At 41.7% G+C, this 22,854-nt stretch overlaps 1 protein-coding gene across 10 annotated transcripts in view; it reads right to left on the bottom strand.

Annotated features, from left to right (window-relative positions):
• Positions 1 to 22,854, bottom strand: part of NUP93 (nucleoporin 93) — a 102,323-nt gene that overhangs the window by 45,704 nt on the left and 33,765 nt on the right. The window contains exon 1 of one of the 10 annotated variants that reach the window (XM_008527996.2): positions 6,737 to 7,162. The exons of 4 other annotated variants lie outside the window; for them this stretch is intronic. The gene's annotated coding sequence lies outside the window, so the exon portion shown is untranslated. Of the gene's footprint in view, positions 1 to 5,106; positions 5,661 to 6,736; positions 7,163 to 22,854 lie in introns of those variants that run through there. 5 more of the 10 variants (XM_070611915.1, XM_070611912.1, XM_070611911.1 and 2 more) reach the window with 5 other exon arrangements.

Here is a 22,854-nt window from a genome sequence, read left to right as displayed (position 1 = left end):
ATTGCCTTTGGTGAACCCCTTCCTATTACTGCTCCCCACCGCAAATACACACAAAAAAAGAAGAAGAAAAATAACTACCATATAACAAAAACCCAACTTCCAAGACTGTCAACATTGGGTAAAGGATGAATAGAAGACGGAGGACTCACCCAGAAGGGAAAGTCATCTTTGAGAATGGGGAAATGCCATTCCTGGGGCGCAGGGGTGTGAAGCACACCTCCCTTGTCAACACACTGTGAGCACGTAACTACTAGATGCCTCTTCCTATTGCTACACAAGACATCAAGCTGGAGCTGCTTAGCACATTGGGTTGCTGCACTTGGAAAGTAAGGCCAAGGTTATAGGCTGCATCCCTGTAAGAGGCATTTAAATCGCTGTGCTACTGCTGCAAAGCCAGTTCTGCCCCCTTTACGGGGCCCAGGGCATTCCTATTATCTGTTGCCTATCCCTGGCCATCCAAGAAAGGAAAGCAACCTGGCCAACTCCGTTCTGAAAGACTCCATGTAGAGGGGGAACAAGCAGTAAGGGTGTAATATAAATGAGCGAAATAATAAATGATGGCTATTTAGGCACTAGTGGGAAAAAAATGCTTTTCAGCAGAACTACCCCCTCTTCTGAAATCCAGCAAAGCCCTGCAATAACCTTTCAGGGTTGTGGAAGCAACGTTCCCCTGCTGGTCCCAGGAGGTCTGGGGAAAGGCTGTGACTTGCTCAGTGCTGATACCTCACCACTTCCAGAAAAGCAAGGCAGAGCCCGCACCCTAGTGAGAGGGGCCGTGATGCAGCAGGATGTACCCTGCTGCAGTGGCTGGGCCTCGGCTGGCCATCCTCTCTCCACTTCTGTAAGGGGGGCCAGGGAGGGGCAGGAACACTAGAGGCCAAGAGAGGGAGGGAGGGCAGCCAGCCAACTGCTCTCGGACTGCTGAGGTGGCCCTGTGGGAGAAAGCAAGGACAGTAACCGAGCACTTTTATCACCCCCCCCACCCCCCAAACCTAGCATACTTGCATCCCTATGGGGGCACAAGAACAGGAGCATTCCAAAGAGAAAACTTTTCAATCTAGCTTTGCAAGTGGAACATAACAGTGTGCCGGAGTATGTCTGGCTTCAAAAGGCAGCAGAAGAACCCTCTCCTCACCCAAAGGTATGAATAGATCTAAAAAATATTAATCCCACAGTCACTTTAAGGTGATGGAAAGATAAGGAGGATACATTAAGGGACAATAAAAATATTTTAATATGCCTTTGGCGAACTGATTTCCATCTTGGAGATGGATGAGTCAAAGAACTGTGGATAGTAAAACTGCACTGCAGCATAAAATGGGAACGCATCAATAATGGCCTTTATCACGGCCACAGCCCCTCCCACTGCCTCCCAAGCCCCCTGAAAGAACTCATTCAAACAACCCTGTATTATAAAAACACAGATCCCCTGGCTCTAGTGTCTTTTCCCTTTGGAAACAAAAGCAAGATCTGGGGGCTGTAAGGACAGACAGCAGAGGGTGTGTCTCTGGGCCAGTCAGGTAGGAGCTGAGCAGTGTTTGCCAGGCTTGTCTACAGTGCTTAGGATTAAGTCTCAAGTCCTACTTAGCAAGCACAAGGAGCGCTGTTAGTCCAGACAATGTTTGGGAACCACGTGTCATATTAATTCCCTGCTGGTACACGGTGTCAGTCATTTACACTGCAGTCGAAAATCACGGCTCCTCCCGCTATGCAGCACAGCTTATGCTGATGGGACTGGAGCACTGATCATCATGGCTGTCACAGAAAAGGAGCTCTGGTTCTGCTGCAGTTTCTTCTCCTTCAGAAATTCTTTTTCAAAAATTCATTTGGGGACCACTAAAACAAATAAGAGACCTTCTCTTTTATAACTTCACGTTGTCTTAAATGGAATTTGTTATGGCACTCCCCTGCCAACAGTCCTCAGAATTTCTAAAACCTTAATTAAGTTTGGAAACATTCTGAGTTTACCCTGTCAGAGCTGAGGAAATACTGCAGGACGCAGCGCTCCCCACTGTCACCACGGGTACAGAAAACACGGAACGTTGCTGAGATGGAGTGGCAAATACAAGCAACAGCAGGAGAGAGGGCCAGATCATTTTTCAAATACAAACTGCCCCAAACTGACAGGGAGCGAGAGCCTTTTACTAGCCCGTCTGTAGCAGGAGGAAGGGCGACCGTGCACGGTGGGCCCTCAGCTGGAGTTAGGGGAGCGCTCTGCTGGGAGGGCACGTCAGAGCGCCTGGCTCCGTCCCAGCTCAGAGCAGACGAACATGGCGTCCTCGCCCATCCCAGGAGATGAGCACTTCACCCTTCATGCCGAGTCAACGCAATGGCCCTAAGAGCTCAGCCTGCAGGATTTTTAAATGTTTGTTTACAAATGATAAATTTATAATGCCTGTCCTCTAAAATACAGGCCCAGGAAGCCTCCGCGCACAGCTCAGTAAGTCACTTCTGACAAGACTGAAAGTGCACATCTCTCCGAGTTAGGCTGCTAAAGCAAAGACAGACTTTGCTGAAGGCTCGATCCATTAGACCTGTCCGTCTCCAGCAAGCCCGAAAAGAGATGGTGTCAAATGCAGACAGAGGCGCAGCACAGCACACACTAGGAGGCAGGTGGCCTGGGTTTAGGGCAAAATCACCTGTTTTCTAGATGTATGACCTTGAGAAAGTTGTTTAGCTACAGTAAACCTTGCTTTACCTAACGGTGGGATGAGCTGACTGCACGACACAAACTCCAAGGCTACCTCCAGAAATTCCAACTCCGTGAGACATGCAAACAGGTAAGAAAATAGCACTGTCGCTACCACTATGGCTATAGTCGACTTCCAAAATAATCCAGACCTTGAACCACAAAAGAAATACAATAAACTTTGTTTTTGAAGGCAGCGGACATATATTTTATATACAAAGTAACCAAAGCCCACAAAATGCTAGAATGAAAATCAGAATCAAAGACAAATAACATATTTTCGCAGGAATGCTAGTCTTATCTGGCCATAAAACGGGAAGCATATTGTCCTGTTTTCTGAAAATCCATCCTATATTGGAAGGAGTAAGGTCCTATATTAAAAAAAAAAAAGAAGAAGAAAACACAAAGCAAGGAATTTCAGAAGTGTTGAGATAAAATATCTATTTGAAATTTTATTTTATCCATATTTGCCAACAATTTCTTAAAAGCAACAATCGGAAGCTATCTAGATATGAATGCTAATAAAGACTTTACTTCAGGAAAATTTCAAAATTTCCATCTTCTAAAAAAGTAACTGTAAATTGGCAAGGCAGTGCTCCCAGAGGTGTCTTCAGACCTGACTGAAGGAAAGAACTCGTGTGGCCCACCTTGTCTCATCGTGCTCCTGGGGACGCCATTTTCCTCCTTCCTCACTGCCATCTTAGTGCCACGGGATGCTTCCGAGCGGGCTGGCCGACGTGCCTGCTTATCTACATCATGGCACTGCCAGAGCAGTCAAAGGTTTGATAGGAAGACATTTTTTGTAGCAAAAAGAATCAGCCTTTCACTCTCTTCCTACAGTCGCACTAAAATTTTATGAGAAAACTGCAGAGCTCCCAGATTGAAGAGATTTGGGAGTCTCCTACAAGTACCAGAAAGGAAGCCTCTTCCCGGTGGCCAAACTTGAGTAGACATGGTGGAGGCAAAGCAAATGGGCAGCTCCCGGGTCTCTGCCATCTCCCAGAGCACTACTACCCAGCTCACACAAAGCCGGAGGAAGAAAAGACCAGAATCTTCAACTAAGTTTCACCTTAAAAATTCCAAAGGAAGGCTTTGTGACCCCTTTCATGCCATCCAACCAAACATTTTATGCACGCAAAGATGCAGTTAAAATGGAGTTCTAATTTGCTGCCCTAAAACTCTCTTATTTCAAAGTGCAAGCCTTATAAAAATCAAAGGAAAAGACTCCCTTTGCCTTCTACCATATATCTAAACAATTAATATCTTAAATGTCCCTCCCAAGATTAAAAAATTTATATTAAGATCTAGGTTCTCATGCTGCAAGCAGAAGATTTATGCAAGATTTATGGAGTCTTTATAGGATTCTAAACAGGGCTTAGGATAACTGAGCCTTCCTATTTCAATGGAAAGACTGATGTGACAATCCCCCTCTCCCCTAGTTTCAAGAACATCTTTTAATTAGAGAAAACAGCAGTCAGTGAGTAGGATGAACAACAGCCAGTGCAAGGCCTAGAGGAACAGCTGGCTTTATAAATTTGGTATCAAGTTAAAAGGACTCTCAAATACCCAGTTCTGTGAAGATTCAACTCCTGAAACGGCTACTAAAGCATTCTGAGCAAATTCTTCATGGTACAGTTCACTGTAAAATACACTTACTATAAATTCTTCAGGGCTAAGTGCCTTTAAAAAGATAAACACACAAATCAAAGTTAAAATCCACTTGTTTCCTCTTAGTAACAGCATAAAGGAACAAAGGAATAAGCTGAGTCAAATCCAATTAATTTTAAGAATCAAGATTTCTAAGCTTACAATCACAAGCAAGAGTTTTACACAAGTAGCTTTGAAGTCACAACTATTAATTAAACAGAAAGCACTAAAAATTATCCCCATTAACGAGAGTGAAAGCTTCAATCTATTGATCCTTTAAGACAAAATCTTTTGTTAAAACATTTTTTCTTACATATTTTAATCAGCTATTATAGATCATTAACATGGAAGCGGTTTTCTTAAACAAACAAAAAAAAAGAACTAAAATACAGCAATTTTCTTCAGAATGGAAAACAAACTGTTTGCAAAAGACAGTGAAAAGAAGCCTAAACTCTTTTAAATAGACCATATTTAGATTCCTTTTTTCTCTCAAGTGTCATTTTGTGTGACTAGTGATAAATTCATGCCTCTCATTAACTTAAATTACCAATGAATAATTAATTACAAGTATGTGTTAAAATCATTCATAAAACCTACATTTCAAGTATATATATCACAACTGGTTTCTAACACATACATTAAAAAAGGCATCAAAGAACCTGTGTTACACCTTTCATATTTGTGGCATTCATTTTAAAGTCTATTTTGCTTATTCAATCAAAGACAAATTTTCAACCTCTCACCGCTATGTGAGTCTGAGAAATACTTACTGTAGACAAAAGGGTTCCATTTTCTTTGTGGGAATGTTCTCCACTCTCCTAGAGAACTCTTCTATGCAGTGTGCAAATTCATTTTCTGAGTTTTACAGTAACAAAGCTCTTGTGCCATAGAACCTAATGTAAATGAAATGGCCCTGCAGCTGCCTTCAGAACCCAGCTCACCTCAACCATGATACAGCTAAATGTTAAAAATGGTGGCTGAGACATTTTCCATACATTAAATTAAGGAGCTCTGATGAAGGCGCTGGCATCCACCCACTTCAGACAAAGGAAAATAATTTGCAACAGTACCAAGGCATGGATAATTGAGTCATCTCCCATACAGGGTCAATGTTAGACGTTTCCTCCATCTTCACAAAAGGCAAACCACAGCTCATTGTCTCATCTCAGAAATCAATTCTTTGCAATGCTGCACTGGGTCAGAGTTTTAAAGAAATCTTAGTCGTGGGTAAATCCAGACCTCCAATGCCGAGACGAGCGAAATTCTCACAGTTCCTCTCCGTTCCCTGAGCAGCTCTCCTCCATTCCCCACTTGACAGCTCCTCAAGTCTTCCTATTGTTAAGAGTACAGAAAGTCCCACACCTCTGAGGGAGCTAAATGTCTCAACTAGGTGAGCAATTTCCAAGACCATGCTTTGAAAAGAAGTCCAGACCCTACAGGTCCCATGATACAAATACATTCCCTGGGATAAAAAGCTATACATCATTGTCTTTTTTGTTGTTTTTAAGGAAGACAACAAGCAAGCTGCTTTTTAATGCTGAATTAAAAGCATTTTATCTCTGATATTAATCAAAGTATTAAAAGTGTTGTAGACAACATTTATAATTTTACTACCCTCCAGATAATGCTTACATGACTGAGGAAGTTTTCATTTCCCTTACACAAATCACATTCTCTACAGCAAAAATTTGAAATATACTTAAAGGACTCGTCACACTCTTTTGAGGATGAATTTAAGAAAGGAAACACAACTATCCTAATTTAAATTACCAACATTTGATAATACTTAAGAATCCACATCTTTGGTGCCTCTATTTAATTACTCTCATTTAAAGCCTTATGCTAAAGCATTTCCTGTGAGATAATTCCAAATACCTCTAACAGTACTTTTTCCTACAACAAAATATAAATGACTGAATTCCTTAGTAAGGCATCCTATACACATACACACACACACACACCCCTATAATCCCAAAGAAAGATCTTGTTTTAGCAAAGAAAAGAAATTCTATTTTAATATTTTACCTCCTATAAGAATTCTGCAGTTTACATGCATCTTTCTTAAAAATCCTAAAGAAAGTTTACACTACTTACTACTTAAAGATGAAGTCTGCAAAAATCCTAAATAACAAACAATCTAAATCTTTAAGCAAATACCTCTCTGCCCCACCCAACAGATTTTTTTAAAGAGAAATATCAGGATGACAAGGCACAAATCTGAACAATTCTCAGGAGAATCAAGTACTTTTTCTATCAAATGAGTTAAATGATTTTGAATTTATCTCAAAATTTTAAACTAACCAAGACCTTGTCTTTCAGAGGTACTGCAACAATACGCTGTCACTCTATTTACCAGTACGCATCTATCTTAATGTCTTTACAGAACATTAGTAATCCTACCTGCAGCTCCCAAATGTACAGAGTTACAGACCGCTCGATGCCGTTGGTCACTGCAGCTCTTCCACACCTTCTATGTGGGATGAGCTTTGTTGGAACAAGTGCTCAAGTTTTTCCCACTCCAAACAGCCAGAATTGAGAGTCGAGGGAGGAAGAGGGAGGGAGAGAGGAGAGAGAGAGAAAGAAGAAAAAAGAAAAGAGAACACCCTGCAAATGTTGATATGACTGAAGCACTAAAGAGTCCAATTAGACAATAAGATTGCAGGGTCTCCTTAAAAAGGATGCACTGCAGCCCCCGGGGCACAGCATCATCACTCCTGCTGCTCTCCACAAATTCAGAGAAGTCAGCCATCAGTTTGAAAGCACAAACTGATGGGAGTAACAGTTTATAGGTTACAGAAGGGTATTTTATTGTTAACGGACTGTACCAAGTTAAGATTTAAAAGGGGGAGAGACAACATGTAGGCAAGGGAAGCTATGATACTTTTTTTTTCCCCAACCCAAGCCACCGCAATTACTCTGATGTGAATTTTTGATGACTTCCGACATCTTGCATGGTTAATAATCGCTTCAGCTGTCATGTTTGGTTAATGTGGAAAATGCATTTGCTGCATTGTGATGCAGTGCTGTGGCCACAGATTGTAACACCAGTTGTGAAGCTGGTCCCTTAACTGAGCAGCAGGAATTTGCACATGCCATGATGCTAAAATAAATGGTAGTTAAAAGATTTTCTACAGCAGCAAACAGATTCTGCCATTTTAGCCTACAGAATGTGTAGCTCCAACATACACAAGCATCTCAGTCTCAGGTCACTGTGCCCTCTTCAACTGCACTGTCCTTCAAACAAAACAGTAAATTCACCATCTTAAATGTTTGGCCTCTCAGTAGTTAAAAGATTTTGATACTGTTTAAATAACTATTCAGATTAATTACAGCTTTGAACAGAACTGAGGTTATTTGCATTTCAGGAATATACAGCCAATGAAACTGTCAGTGACACAGGAAAATGCAGACCTTTTATTAACATATGCTCAGCTCAACTGTCACTTCTTTGTATAACATTTAGCGAAAAAAATATAGGGTGTCTAAGTAATGAATATTCCCGTCCTACTGTAATGGTTTTTAAAAGTGCTCCTCAGAAAGGGCTTTTTTCCCCTCCATGTTTTAATGTATAACCTGAAAATTAAAGACTACATTAAAATACTAACATGCGATTTTCATTGTCACTAAAAGAAATTCAATGCAGCAAACAACCGTACAATTACAGGAAAGCTTGTGAAAAAGCAAAGATGAAACGGCATTAGAACCAGGCACCAGATGATAAAAGTCAGGCCAGTCAGGTAGTCGACCATCATTACGGTGCAGATTGCAGAAGAAAAATCAAGAGAAAGACCCTTCCATCTTCAGAAATGAAACCCACAAACCCTATGATTGCAATCTGTTGGTTGCAAAACCAACACCTACGCTGCAGAACCTGAAGGACACATAATATTTGCCAATTTCACAATATATTTTTATACAAATATTAACTTGGATGCTTAGCATCTACAATTTGGCTACTCAAGGTTCTTATTCATCTACAATCACCATCTTGGTATTTAAAGAAGCAGAACCAAGTTATAGATATCATTGCTTTATAAAAATTAACTTATTTCTTACATCAGAACTTTTGCCAATTAAATGCTCAGAGTTGAGGATGTTTCAGACGTTTCTGCCTTATTAAAAAAAAAATAAACGAACAAGAATGAGCATAGGAACACATTGGTGTCGAAACAGTGAATAACAACGAAAGAATTTATGTTACTAAGATAAAAATCAACCCATGATTTCCTTTGTTTTATTCATTGTGATAGCACCAAATGCATAATTTGGAGGTGCATGTGTTAACAAGCTCTGTAACGCTGAAGAGCTTTCTAGTTTTATTTCTTATCCTAACAAAATTAACTGTACCAACAGTGCTATTTGGTGCCATACCAGATGTCACAGTAGTTGTAGCTAACATTCAACAATTCAAGCTTTTTTTTGTTCCAGACCCAATACAAGGTACCACTGGCAGCTAAGAAACTGCACAAGAAGGAGGGAGGGAGGGAACGTGTGTTGGGATAGCTTTGAAATTAACCAGGCTCAGCTTATGCTCCAATTACTGAACAAAAGACAATCCTGGGGGACCTCTCTCTGAACCAGTGCAAGAAGCAAACTCTTTTGTTTCTGATCAAATAAATACTGTGTTGAAGCACAGTGGATGTACAGCAATAGGAGTCTCTGCCTGGGGATGGAAGGGGCAAGAAAAAAAGAACTCGAAGACCCAAATGTAGTTAGAGTCAAACCATTTCACTGATGGTTAAAACCTGCTCCTGAGGGAGACATCTGAAGTTCACTACAGGGAAGTGAGAAAGCCCCCTTTAATTACTTAAAAAAACCCCACTCATCAGGTCACTATTAAGACATTTTTCTTCGTCGGTACAGCCAACAAATAAATTACAAGGATATATCTTTACGCTAGAATAAACCGTAAAACAGCCCAGACTCCATCTTCCCCTAATCTGTGAGTATCCCAAGGAAACCAGATGAGTTGCAGAATATAACAGCTGCAAAGGATGTCGGAGTAGAGGGTACTGAGAAGTGTAACTAACCTGCCTTCAGACCCCAGGTGCCTATACGTATGCCAAGGTCTTAGAACCACTGGGAAGAAGACACCTTACAAACGATGTATTTCTCCACTTGTTTTATCAGTAGCTGAACATAAAGTGATCCATTCCTAAATGTCTATTTGGTAGTCCATTGTTTAATTTTGTGTTTTGGCTTTATACAGCTGTAAGCACCAAAAACTAAAACAAAGAGAAAAGGGTAGACAACTAGTGGACCCTGCATTTATTAATATAAGAAATGAAAACAGGCTCGCGTATATAAATGCAGGGACGACGTCTGATCCTTTCTACCAAAGGGAATTGACACCGTCTTTTCAAAATTCTCTGTGCACTGCACCATTCTGAACTACAACAGCCACCTTGTACATGAGATACACACTCTCTATAAAAAATCTAGACACCCAAAAGTAAGGACAGATGCATCTTACTACCACAATGACCCAAGTATTAAGGTCTCTGTATTGAAAGACCTCCAAATTTCAGATGAGGGCTTGAATTTTCAAACAGTATTCCATACAAAATTCCAACAAAGCATGTCTTTAGATATTTCCTTAGAATCCACTGTAATGAGAATCTTTAATAGAGAAGTTTCAAGTTTGTTATTTCTATTTCCATCTCTCTACAGACTCTTTCACTGGCCTATTAAACAACTTCTCAGCAAAGTACAAGTAGAGGACCAAGAAAAAAAGGAAGATTTTTTTTACCTAAAAAAGTACAGACACTTCCTCCAAGTTAAGATACCCAGATTCCAAGACTCTGACCTTTTCCCTCATGTAGTTAATTGGATTGAAAGATTTCTGAGTAGGAGGGGAAAAAAAAAAAGGGAAGGGGGGATAGTTCCAAATTCCTTAAGCCCACACCTGAAACACACCAAGGATGAGGAGACTTTTTTGAAGGTGTGGCACTGATACTCTTTTTTTTTTCTCCTGTTGCCATTAATAAATAGGATTACAGAACAGAAAAAGGAAGCCATTGAAATTCTGTGGTTCAGGTTCAGGAAGAATGATGATAATCACCAGGTGAAATTATCATGTTGAAGTGAACAACCATAAATAAAGTACACAGAGCGTATGCAGGGCTTTACCCAGAAATCAAACGTTTACAGATTCTTGGTGAGCTCTGTCCTGCCTTCTGCCAGGTGCACTGGGCTGCTGGGAAGGTAAGTAATACCGTTGGTGGGAAGTGCCTTTCAGAGTTAAGAATGGGAGGTTGGGCAATTACTGTCCCCTAACCCCTAGCCTTCTGAAGCAAAGCTGGACCCAGCTCCCCTTCCCAGCTGGCCATCACCAACCTCCTCCTGGCTCCTCTCTCTTTGCTGAGACCCTGTTCCCTTGCCCCATGCTGTACATTTCCCGGACATTCATTTTTACTGCCGCAAGTCTTAGCTCTAGACCACTGGCTCTGGAAAATTCTGTCTGGAGCTATTTTCTGAGCAGTGTTTCTTATCCTATCTCTAAATGTTTCAGGGGCATTTTCACAGTGATGTCTTACCAGAACAGCAAAAATTGAAACAAACTCTAACTCTCAATCCAGTTAATCTTCCTAATCTCTCAGCCTCAACCAATAGCACCAATCCTTCTCCTTGCTCCAAACCTCGAGTTATTTTTGATCATCCTTCTTAAGCCCATCAGGCACCAAGAGTGGCAGATGTTTTATTTCAAACATCTCTCATCCATCTTTTCCTCTGCGTTTTCTCAGCCACCAACCTGGTCCTGGCCGGATATGTTACAACTGTCTCTGAACAACACTCAGCAGGTATCCTTCCTCTGGCCAAGCCAATTTCCACAGGTGCTTCCACACCCTCCCTCCCTTCTTCTTGACATTTACCTGCTCCAAACGTTCAGCAGCACACAGTGCCGACATCCCACTGCTTGGCAGGCACTCCTACATGTGATCTCCACTTCCCTGACAGATTTTCCCTCTTAGCACATAACTTCTGAAATCACCTCCCTGACTTTGGTCAGGTTGTTACTGTCATATCATCTCTTTCACTTCCTGCGAGCTAAACCCATTTAATCTTCCAAGGTCCACTGAGATCCCATCTGTTCCAGGGGGTCTTCCCCAACTACCCCAGAATTCACTCTTCATTACCTCCTTCCTCTGCCCTGAACTCCCACGGCATTTAGAATCTCACGTCGTTCCCATTCAGTTCTGCCTGTCACTTTACACTGGCTTGGGCAGTTTGATCCTATTATAGGAATGTTAGTCTTGGCTCTCCAGGTAGAAGACAATGAGCTTCCCGAGAGCAGTATCCAGAATTTATGTTTATTCTAATTATCATCAGTGCTTACCACAGTGCTGTCCTAATGGGCACTCAACAAGACTACTTCATTGATTTTTATTACTGTTTACGAGGCCCCACCCAGGTAGATGCGGGCAACTACTTAAAGGGGAGCTAAATATTACTTTTGCTTGTTGTTTGTTCTTTCAAATCTCTTCAGCTCCCTGAGAAAACTGCAGCCTCAGGAAGTAAGACAGATGCTGAGGTGGTTCCTGGCCAATGTGCAGAGGCACCAAACTCTCCTTTGTGACTAAGCATCATTACCAACAATATTCAATTCCCAAAGTCGGCTTCCTCAGTTGCACCGAGAGCCAAGGAGGTTCAGGGAAAATGAGATGGTCTTGGCCCAAAGTCATTGGTGTGGCATTCACAACTCATCTGTCCTGACAAATCAGCTGAGAATGAAAATGCAATCTGCTAATTTTATCAATAACATTTCACCTTGAGTATTGTTATAAGTGAGAAATGCTAGATTTAGGCAGTCAATAAAAATCAGATGATTTAAACATGTCTGTCTTTAGCAGTAAAACAAATTGTTTCATTCTTTGTTGCTCATATGCAAACCTGTCTGTCCAGGGATCAAGAAATAACAGAGAAGAGAAAGTTCTCTCTGCATTTAGAAGCTGATGAGTTCAACTGCAGCAGCACGGGGTTCTGCCTCTGGTATGCCTATAAATCAAAGAGGGTGGCAGCAGGATTTAGAAGTGAGCCAGAAACTTAATGCATGTGGGTGAAAATAATTTCATATGTAAGATTTCCAGTTTAAACATGTCTTCAAGAAGCAGTTCCCTAGTAAATGCAGTTACTAATGGGAACAGGCTAAAATGGGAGGAGGAAGCATCTCCTCAGGTATTCCTCCAGAGCAATTCAGTGCAGTCCTAAGTTTAGAAACTCAGAATGAGGAGAACTCTCTGTCTCTCTCTCACACACATACATACACAAACACAAACACGCTCACAGCATCCATCAAGCTTTAGTGTTTAGAACGAGGGAACAAATGATTTTGGCAAGAACTTGTAGACTATATGAAGAAGTTCTACCTCAATAAAAAACAAATGAAATAATAAAGTACATGAAGACTCAGCAGAGTCATAGCCATAAAATTCCAGGGGCAATTCACTTTCCTTGTGCCACAGATCAAGAAAACAGGCACAAAGAAACTCAGATTCTGGCCGAAGTCACACAGTGACCGGGTCCAGGTCCTGGGTTGGGACCTGAGTTTCTTGCTTACAGGGCTCTTTGTACAGCACTATGGGACACTGGACTGAGAAAAACTGCTCAAGTGTGTGCCTGAACCCCAGATTTCATGGAAGTTTAAGTTATTACATGGGGATGATAAGGGATACAAAAGAACCTCTTCTAGTTTGCTAGTTCTACATTGCTACCAATGTACTTCACACAACAGATGTATTTCTTACCAGGTTGATTGTAAATAGAATTCTTTTAAACAAATTCTATTTTAAATTCAGTAGGGAAGCTGTTAATTGAAGGAATACTAAAGCTAAATGTCACCCCAAGATTTCTTTTATAAATGCAGATATTCAGAGTGTGGATTTGCTTATTAAGGCATGGTCCATCATATTATTACTACTATTTTGAAGAAAAGATGCTAAAACCTTAATTTTCATGTAATGTTTTTGCTGTACATATTTATTATTTCCGCTATTAGTTGGAAAATATTGTTGAGGCCTGACACTAATTTAAAAAAAAAAATTCCTCAATAGAAATCTAGAAAAGGGGTACTAAGATTATCCAACCATAAATGATTTAAACAAGGGCAAAACTATTTATTTCATTATCTGGTCAGAATTTCAAATTCACTGACATAAAAAATACAGGTTCCTGGAAATTTTCTATGAAGGAAATTATAGGCAGGATTCTATTTTCTCATTAATCCCTATTATAAAGTTGAATATGCCATTCTTCAAAGCAATAAATAAAATCTGACATCAAGATGTAATAAAATTATATTCAAGGAGGCAAACCTTAAGGGGAAAAAACCACACAAGAAAATAACCAGAGTAAAAATTATATGAGAAATAACAACAAAATGAATTTGCAATAGAACACATGGTGGCCTCCACGAAGGAGTGGGACAGGGAAGAGGAGGCCCCTGCCCTTCATCACGCACCACTTCGGGTCAGGACAGACAGCCAGGGCAAGAGAGACAGTGGTCTTGTCTAGGCCCCAGGAACTTAGGCTGCCCCATAAAACACCAGGTTGGGTTTTCTTCTCTGTACTGTACCCTTCTCGTCTCCACAACAGGAACAAACACAGGGATGTGCAATTCTAAAACAGTTTTTTGAAAATTAGGTTTATTTTAAAATATGCTTTTCCCAAGGCCATTCTTCTCTCCGCCAGCCTTCCAGCAGTGACACGAGTGGAAAGCATTTTAAAAACAATGATCCAGTTTTATTAATATGCTTCTTACCAGTGAGTCCTCTAGCAAACAGCTAACTAAAACATCCCAGTTCTACCACTTGGCCATCTTACATACTTAAGTCAATACCGGGGCATTCCAAGCAGCCGAATCCCCTTGGATAGACCTAAAACACTGAAAATCTAATAAAGATGGGGACTATATTATATCCACTTAGGGTGCTTAACCAAAACTCAGGCACAGGGTTAAGCGCTCAACATATATTTTGAGCGCTTAACCTATAAGTTGATTAACCTATAAGTTGTAGAGAGTTGTTATGCAGAAGTTCTGGAAATGTCTACAGAACTGCAGACTGTCATCAGCCTTCTCCGACTATGGTGCTTCTTGGCAAATTTACGTTTAGAATTTAATCTGAAGTGTTCCTGTAAAGCTATTTATATGTTATTAGAATTTAATCTGATGAAATGCCCCATAAGGCTACCTACATATGACTTCTAAAAGCCAGAGGTTATTAAGTCTAGCAGAAAGCATAGTGGAGTTGGGAGTCAAAAGAACTGGGCTGTAGGTAACCCCACATGAGTCATTCACCTCATGCCTCAGCTTCCTCATCTGTAAAATGGAAAAAGGCCACCAGACCCATATGAAGTAGGAATACTATATATACCTTCAACTGTCTATACGATAGCATTACTCTTCAAAGCAAAGAGAAGCAATTTCAAGTGATGTCTAAAACACAGCCTGCACACTTTAATATATCTTTCAAATATGCAGACTGATTTAGACATTTCCAAGGAAATACTTATTCTGTCTTTCTGCTTTCTCTCATGGCATCTGTTGTTACTAGTAGCTAAGGAAAAGTAAATCTAATGTCATTAACAGTAGACCCAAGATCCCGAGCACTCACTTAACGGGGGAGGGGAGGTACAGAGAGAAGCAATGAGAAGGTAAACAGAAGGAGAATGAGAGGAGCTGAGGAGAAAGGTAGAGAAAATCAGGTTAATGAGTAAAAACAGCAAGTCCATCTTTCATTTCTCTGGGTTCCTACTGACGGCAGACGGCGTATTTAATCTGCTGAGAGACCAGATTCAAGGCCTCGCTTTGGCACAGCCCATCCATGAATTATTAACATTTGCAGAAGCAACAGCACATCCGCTCGCAGCGATCAGAGAGGACAATGATGATGAAGCAGGATGGGATTATTAATCCCTCCGTTTCCTCTTCCTCTGTCTCCCTCTCTGCATTCTTCTCTGGGCTCCGACTGCTCTTCAGGCAGTGGATTTTGAGCTACAGCCTCAGCATCAGAGTGAATACCTCCATGGTGAAAAATAATCAATGACCAATATAAGTCATAAGTTTTTAATATATATAAGCTTTAACTATATTTTATTGACCACTGTGTCCTTAACAAAGCAAAGATAATAACAAAGGTAGTTACAAATTCTTTATGGACTTGAATACTTAAAAGATAAACACACTGCTTTGCAGGCTAAAAGTTCAGGGTTGGTTCACAGGTGGATAAAGTTTACAAGTTGGCAGAGACTGCTAGAAAAGCAGGGTTTACCTACACTAAACTTCGGTAATCACTTAACCTGGTGGATCTCACACTGGAGGGCTTGTTAAAATACAGATTCTGGGCCCCACTTCCAGAGACTGGATTCAGCAGGCCTGGAGCGGGGCCTGAGAATCTACATTTCTAACAAGTTCCCAGGTTATGCTGATGCTGCTGGTCTGGGCACCACACTTGAGAATCACTGACAAAGAGCTGCCTCTGGTTGATCAAGGCATTCAGAGCATGAGAGGAATGGAGAAGGAAATGAAAACCAACCTGAGGTACAGTGATGAGCTTTATAGCTCCTTTCCCTTCCCAGCCCCAGCGAAAAACCCAGATGCCTGAAGGGCTCTGCATGTCTGCTGCCCAAAACAAACCCCATTCCATAACACTCCCTCTCCCCCAAAGAACCGAGCTAGTAGGATGAACAGTTAACACATGGGGAAGAGCACATATGAAGTTGAGAGCTAGATTAATTTATAACTTCATTCCTAAAACATGAGAAACAAAATCAAATATCTCCTTTTCCTCGGTCACTTTCTTCCCCATCATCCCCTCAATTTAGGATTTGGCTGTAACATACAATCAGTCCTAAAAAATGAATAAGTTGTAACAGCCTCATCCAAACCCCAGACTGCTATGCACTGGAACAGAAAACTCGTACACACTCTCAATACCAAGCTGAATCAGGCACCAAAGAAACAAAAGTAGAATATTAGCAGAGGCTTTACGCAAGGGCCAAAAATAAGGAAATGCACTTCAGGGCACTCATTAAAACAGCAAAACAAAAGCAAGTTAGCTAGATTGATAAACTAAACTCCACTTCTTTGGGGTTTGAAAACGCAGAATGCGGGCCAGCCCCAGGCCAAGTGGTTAAAGTTTCACCCACTCCGCTTTGGCAACCCAAGTTCACAGGGTTCAGATCCTGGGCATGGATCTGCTCCACTCATCAGCCATGCTGTGGAGGCATCTCACATACAAAAAAGTGGACAAAGTTTGGCACAGATGTTAGCTCAGAGCTAATCTTCCTTAAGCAAAAAAAGAGGAGGATTGGCAACGGATGTTATCTCAGGGCAAAAATCTTCCTCACCAAAAAAAAAAAGCAAGCAAGCAAGCACAAGTAATGAGAGCACATGAAGAAGAGGCCGGGCTTCCACAGAACCAGTCTCTCCACAGCGTCCAGCTCAACATCACGCCTAGACTGTGCTCCCTCTACAGAGCAAGAGCTTCGGGGGCACACACTGCCAGGCTGCAGGAACCATCCTAAGAGCCGAGATCTACAGCTAATACCTGATCAGGGAAAAGGAGGTACACTCCTGTTAGGAATGGCTGCTTCAGATGACAGCCAGCCTAAAAGTTTGGGGGAGAGAGGCAGAGAAAGAGGAAAGCAAAGGAGAGAAGGAAAGCAAGAATGAAAGGAAGAAAGGAGAAACGACAAAAGAACAGATAAAAAGAATGGAAGAAAACCGGGACGGGAGGAGGGTGAAACAGAAAGCAAAAAACTGGCAAAAACAAAAACAAACAAAAAACCTCTCCTCCAATATGCTCTAAACCCTGACAGTCTAGTCCACCTAAAGCTTCAAATACAACTTGCATTGCAGTTTGCCGCTCTGCACTTGCTTGCCACCAATAACCTACTCAGACAGCATAAACCAGGCTGATAGGCTCTAGTGCGACAAATCTTGAGAAACCTTGAGCCCCTTCACAGACGGCACCTGTAAACCGTCAGCAGTAGCAACAAACATCAGTACCACATTTTGTTCCAAAGTGTATCTCAGGTGGAAAATGTGAGGTTTGTCACTACTCAGTTTACAGTATTACTCTTCTAAGTAGCATTTTCATCTCTACAATTGATTGAGTTAACCAGCAAATCTTTCATATGGAAAGGAATAAATGGAAATGTCACTTCAAAGAAAACAAGTAAGAAAAGGTCCGAGAGGACAGACAGGACCAAAACATAAGAAACTTGACCAGTAGCAAAAGAACTAACACTGTCTTTGCAAAAAAAAATAATGTGGAATTTACCCAAATAGTCCACTCCTTGATGCCTTCCTCAGGGAGGCATGACAATAAGGATACAAGACAAGGTATTAAGAAGCATCTGGGGGGCTGGCCCCGTGGCCGAGTGGTTAAGTTTGCACGCTCCGCTACAGGCGGCCCAGAGTTTCGTTGGTTCGAATCCTGGGCGCAGACATGCCACTGCTCATCAAGCCACACTGAGGCAGCGTCCCACATGCCACAACTAGAAGGACCCACAACGAAGAATATGCAACTATGTACTGGGGGGCTTCGGGGAGAAAAAGGAAAAATAAAATCTTTTAAAAAAAAAAAAAAAGAAGCATCTGGGTTTGGGGGCTAGCCCTGTGGTCGAGTGGCTAAGTCTGGGCGCTCTGTTTCACCAGTTCGAATCCTGGGCACGGACATGGCACCGCTCGTCAGGCTGTATTGGGGCAGCATCTCACATGCCACAACTAGAAGTACCCAACTAAAAATACACAACTATGTACCAGGGGGCTTTTGGGAGAAAAAAGGAAAAATAAAATCTTTAAAAAAAAGGAGTATCTGGTTTCAAGTTCCACCTTTGATAGTAACTAAAGTCTCTATCTTGGTCTCAATTTCTTCCCCTTCTAAACAGAGATGACGCCAACATCCATTCAACCCACCTCAAACACTGCAATGAGGAATAAGACAAAGCCCACTGCAAAGTATTATACAAATGGAAGGATTATTATGTTCCAAGTTCACGTTACCATGGCCTCAAAGTTCACATAAAATTCCTGGCCTGTTACCTCCCCCTAAATCTTCCAAATTCAGACAAAGTCACAGAACTTCTCAATAATATTCTTCTAAATGGTTTGAGGGGGATAGCGAAATGCGTAATGGTTGCTCATGAAATCTGCCTGTCTCAGATCCCTTTTCACACATTAGGAAGCTTTTCCATTACAGAATAAAGAAAAAGACTGTGTGTCATTTTATAAGAACTGGCCAGTTCTCAATTATGAGGGCCATTTTTATGGTCCATCTCAAACACGTTTCATGGACTAATTCCTCATCTCTCTGTTAAAATAAATCAAGTTTCCTTGTCATTTCAAACAGATGTTCTATAGTCTCAAGTACCTGGTCCAAACAATTCAACATTCCCAAATGGTGACTGTTCTGACAACTTCAAGGGGCAATATATCAGTCAAGAAAGTGCACTATGGAGCCATTTTCCAAGTTCTCTGAATTAATAAGCGTGTCTTACTTTTGTAACTGGGGGGAAAGTGAATTGTCCCTCCTAAAGCCATTCAGTTCTCATTCACACTCTCAAAATCCTAAATTTAAGTTCTCCTTGTCATCTAACTCCCTCAGCCCTCACTCAAGAGGTGAGGGCTCACCGTCTATTCTAGTCAAGAGGTGTCCAGGTTGTGAAAGAGGAGGGTAAAAGTCTTTTGCAGACAATGATTACTTCTCCTCCAACCACTCTGAGCCCAGCTCCCTCAGGAAGCAGGACACTGTACCAGCCCCTCAGCTAGATCCTAATTTCAACTTCATGCTAGGAGAGTGGCACCAGGCACACGCTGAGAGCCACTTACACAGGACTGCTTAACTGTGACCTATTCTGGAACACTACCACGCCTTTTCAGTTCCCTCCTTGGTCTTCTCTTCAAGATTCCGTTATGTTAGTTTGCATTTATTTATAAGAGCCAGTTAGTCCAAAAGGCATGAGTCTGCATGAGTTCAGGTGTTAACATTCAGCTGTATGTCAATGCCTTACTTTTTATGCTGTAACCTAGAAATGAATACTTTTGTTGTAGAAAAATTCCTTCCTGTATTCTGGAGCAGACACAAAGTTGAGGGCTCTGTCTGTGTCTTTAAAAACCAAACACACATAATACCCTTAGACAGCCAAATCATATTATAAGATGCAAGATTTCAACATTCCGGCACACTGCCAGGGCTTAATGGCCAGTCAGACGCTAAGTAAGGAAATGGGTCTGCATTAAACCTACAAATAAGTCAACAATCAATAGTTCAGGATTACGGTAAAAATTTGATGTGCCCTTCAAATTGCTTCTAGCATCATCCTTCTAACTCAAGCTCAGCTTCAGAAGCAAAACAAAACAAAGATGATCAAGCAAGAAGCTGAACACAACCTATTTTCACGAACACAAAGCCTTGGCATTTCAAAACTAAAAGCTGCTCCAGGATTTCACAGAAATCCTTTATAGTGTACCTGTAGGGCAGCAAACCTGAGAAATAACAGGCTGAGTTTTAGACAGTAAATTAAACTGACAGCTCAGCAAGCAGAAAACTACGGCAAAAAAGCAAGCACCTGGAGATAAATGGATGAAGCAGCTTTGGCCTTCCTGCAAAGCTCATCTCCCCCCAAAACCAGCAGGGGTTTGTATCACGGTTTAGAATGCATGTTCCAGCTTCTCCCTCAATCAACGTCGTTTTACTACTAAGCTGATGTAAATAAGAGCAATGCCCACCACATCCATTCACTACGGGCTTTCTACTCTTTATTTTACTCTAAATAAGCAATCAATTCTACTTTTATTTCATACTTCTACTTCCTTCCTCCTTCAAATATATCTTGAAATTCACTCCTTTACTAAAAGTCTCAGTCTACAAATAAAATGTAAAACCTAGGGAGCTAAGGGCACAGTACTGAACTCGAACCAACAGAAGGGAGTCCAAGTCTGGCATACCTCGGCCCTGCAGGCCTTAGGTTTGTCATCAGTGAAATGGGGTTAACAAAAGTATCCGCCTCAGAGGGTTACTGGAAGGACTGAATGAGGAAACCCAGAAAGTAAGTGCTCAGTACAGTGTCCAGACACAGCAAATGCTCAGTAAACCTTAGCTCTGCCTCCTCACCTCAGCTGGGGGAAAACAGAAGACAGGAATTCAAACCTGTCTTCGGTGCCTGTTTCACTGCACCAGTAGAGAATACTTAAACTAAACAAAAGAAAGGAGGGGACACAGGGAAGAGAGGGAAGAGGCGAGGGAGGGAGGAAGAAAACATAATTATTTAAACTAGCACTACTCAAAGTAGAGTTGAAGCAGTACGAGTCTGCAGCAAATAATTACAGAAGCCAAGAACAAGCATGTAGAAACTTTTGTAGCAACCTGACAGAGTAATTTTATATCTATTGAATTTAACTTTAAAAACTAGGGCTTGTATTTTGCATGTCTTTTATTTCATTTTTTTCTAGTAATTCACTTTTACTGTATTTTATAAAAGTATCTCTCAGTCTGACACAAATCTGAAAAAAAAAAACTTGTTTGGGAAGCAGTGATTCAGTGAGGACCTTTTGAATGAACAACACCCACCACCATACTCCTCCAACACAAAGACATCTGGGGCAGTTTGGGACCTCGTCAGAGAAGCAAGTGCTCCTGTGAATTCCTGTAAACCTTCAAGGATCCACCAGGCCCTGCTCATTTAGCGACTGGTCCTGCTGAGACAGACTGATACGCACTGTGGATAAGAGAACCTAATAAGAGAGGAGAAGGTACTCCCAGTTAACATCACACCAGTGCATTTTTTGGTACCTTGAGCAAATCAAGCATATTATAACCTTTCATGGCTGTTTCTACCTATCCCTAAGATAGTGACAGCATTTTAAAATAGCCAATCTTGTTTTTAAAGAAAAGGGAGAAGCGGAGGAAACTCTCCCCCACCTACATGCTTTTGCTCATGCCAAAGAAATAAACCAAATCAGGTAGTAATAATAAAAATCAGCCAGTAAACCCACACTGCCACCTATGTTCTGCTGACCCAATCCTCTCCTTTGTTTTATAAATTAAACAAGTAGCCCAGTCCTAGTGGTAAATACATTTTATGAGACAAGGGTTCTCTCTGTACAGTTTCGTGGAAGCTGTGTCACACGGCGCCCTGCTCAGCAGATTCTGCTGCCCCATTCAAGTGCTGCGGTTTTCTGAAAAGCACAGGCAGGATTCTGCTGATGGCATCTCAGCCCCTCAGCCACTCCACGGTGAGGAGCGAGGACTCGCCCTTCTGTCCTCCAGGATAATTAAAGTGGTGAACGCACTGCTGCTGACGGTAGTGTTGCAGACCAGGGACTGTCAGAATCAGGGGCTTTAGCCTCAGCTCGGCTGCCGGCAACCTGAGCTTGGGGCACTCACCCTCCATAAGTGAAGTGCAAGATGGAAGCCAAGCATGTGTCAAACAGGAAAATACTTAAAAAGAAAGCAACACACACTGGTTATGAGAGCTTTGCAGCAAAATAAAGTCTACATGCAGGTCTTCTCAGCAGAGGATGTCGTCGCCCATCCTACCTCCCAGCTTCTTGTCCTGGTCCCCACCAAACAAACAAAAAGAAGAAAAACCAAGAGTCTTCCCTGTATGAGCCCCTCTCTCAGTTCTTTCAGAGGATATGGATTCTTAGTGGAGACAGCGGGGACCTGGACCTCAAAGTTTTGTCAGGAGCCACACTCTGCAACCACCACTAATGCAAGGAGCCACATCAGGCTGCAGGCCTGGGAAGTTTTGGATCGAACATTCCAAAACAGAAATAAGAGATCACAAGGTGCTGTGGCAAGCAGATCAAAGTGGCGTCCAGGGTCAAGGGCTGCCATCCGAGAATGACAAACTGGTCTACAGGAATGCATTCACTCTTCGAGGAGGTTTTAATCCCCATTTAAATCACATCCACTTCAGTATCAACTAGTTCAGCAGATAAAAAGACGTACCCATTTCTGGTTCCCGAAACCAAGCGAGTTAAAGAAACCAGCCTGAAGATGACAGTGTATGTTCCTCATCTCCAGAGCGCTGAGGCGTCACAGACACCGGCAGATTAAGAGACAGCTCCTGGTGGGGGTGACTCAACTCCAGAGCAAAGCACCAGGGCCTGGCCAATATCTGAAGTGCTCTACTACATTGCTGGATAAATATTTTAGCCATGGGCTTCTTCCAAAACCATTCCAACTTCTTCTTTAAGTTGGTAATTGATATTCCCTTGCTCACTACAGGATATAAGAAACCTCTGAGAAGACAAAAAAGCCTGTCATTTCCTGCCTGCTCAGAATGCATTCGGCATCTATCTACCTGCTTGTTCTGAAAGCTTACATTCAGGAATAAGTGTGAATGGATAGGTAAAAAGGCTGAAATCTTACATCCTTGGCTCACATAAAAGCAGTTTTTCACATTTTCCACAGACGATGCCTTTAACAGCCATTTTTAGTCCAAAGTCGTCATTTTTACTTCCATTCACAGGATACTTTAATGGAACTGCATATTTTGCCACCAGATCACAA

Source organism: Equus przewalskii, chromosome 3 (assembly GCF_037783145.1).
Source record: "Equus przewalskii isolate Varuska chromosome 3, EquPr2, whole genome shotgun sequence".
Lineage (NCBI taxonomy): Eukaryota > Metazoa > Chordata > Mammalia > Perissodactyla > Equidae > Equus > Equus przewalskii.
This window is presented reverse-complemented; position numbering and strand designations above follow the sequence as displayed.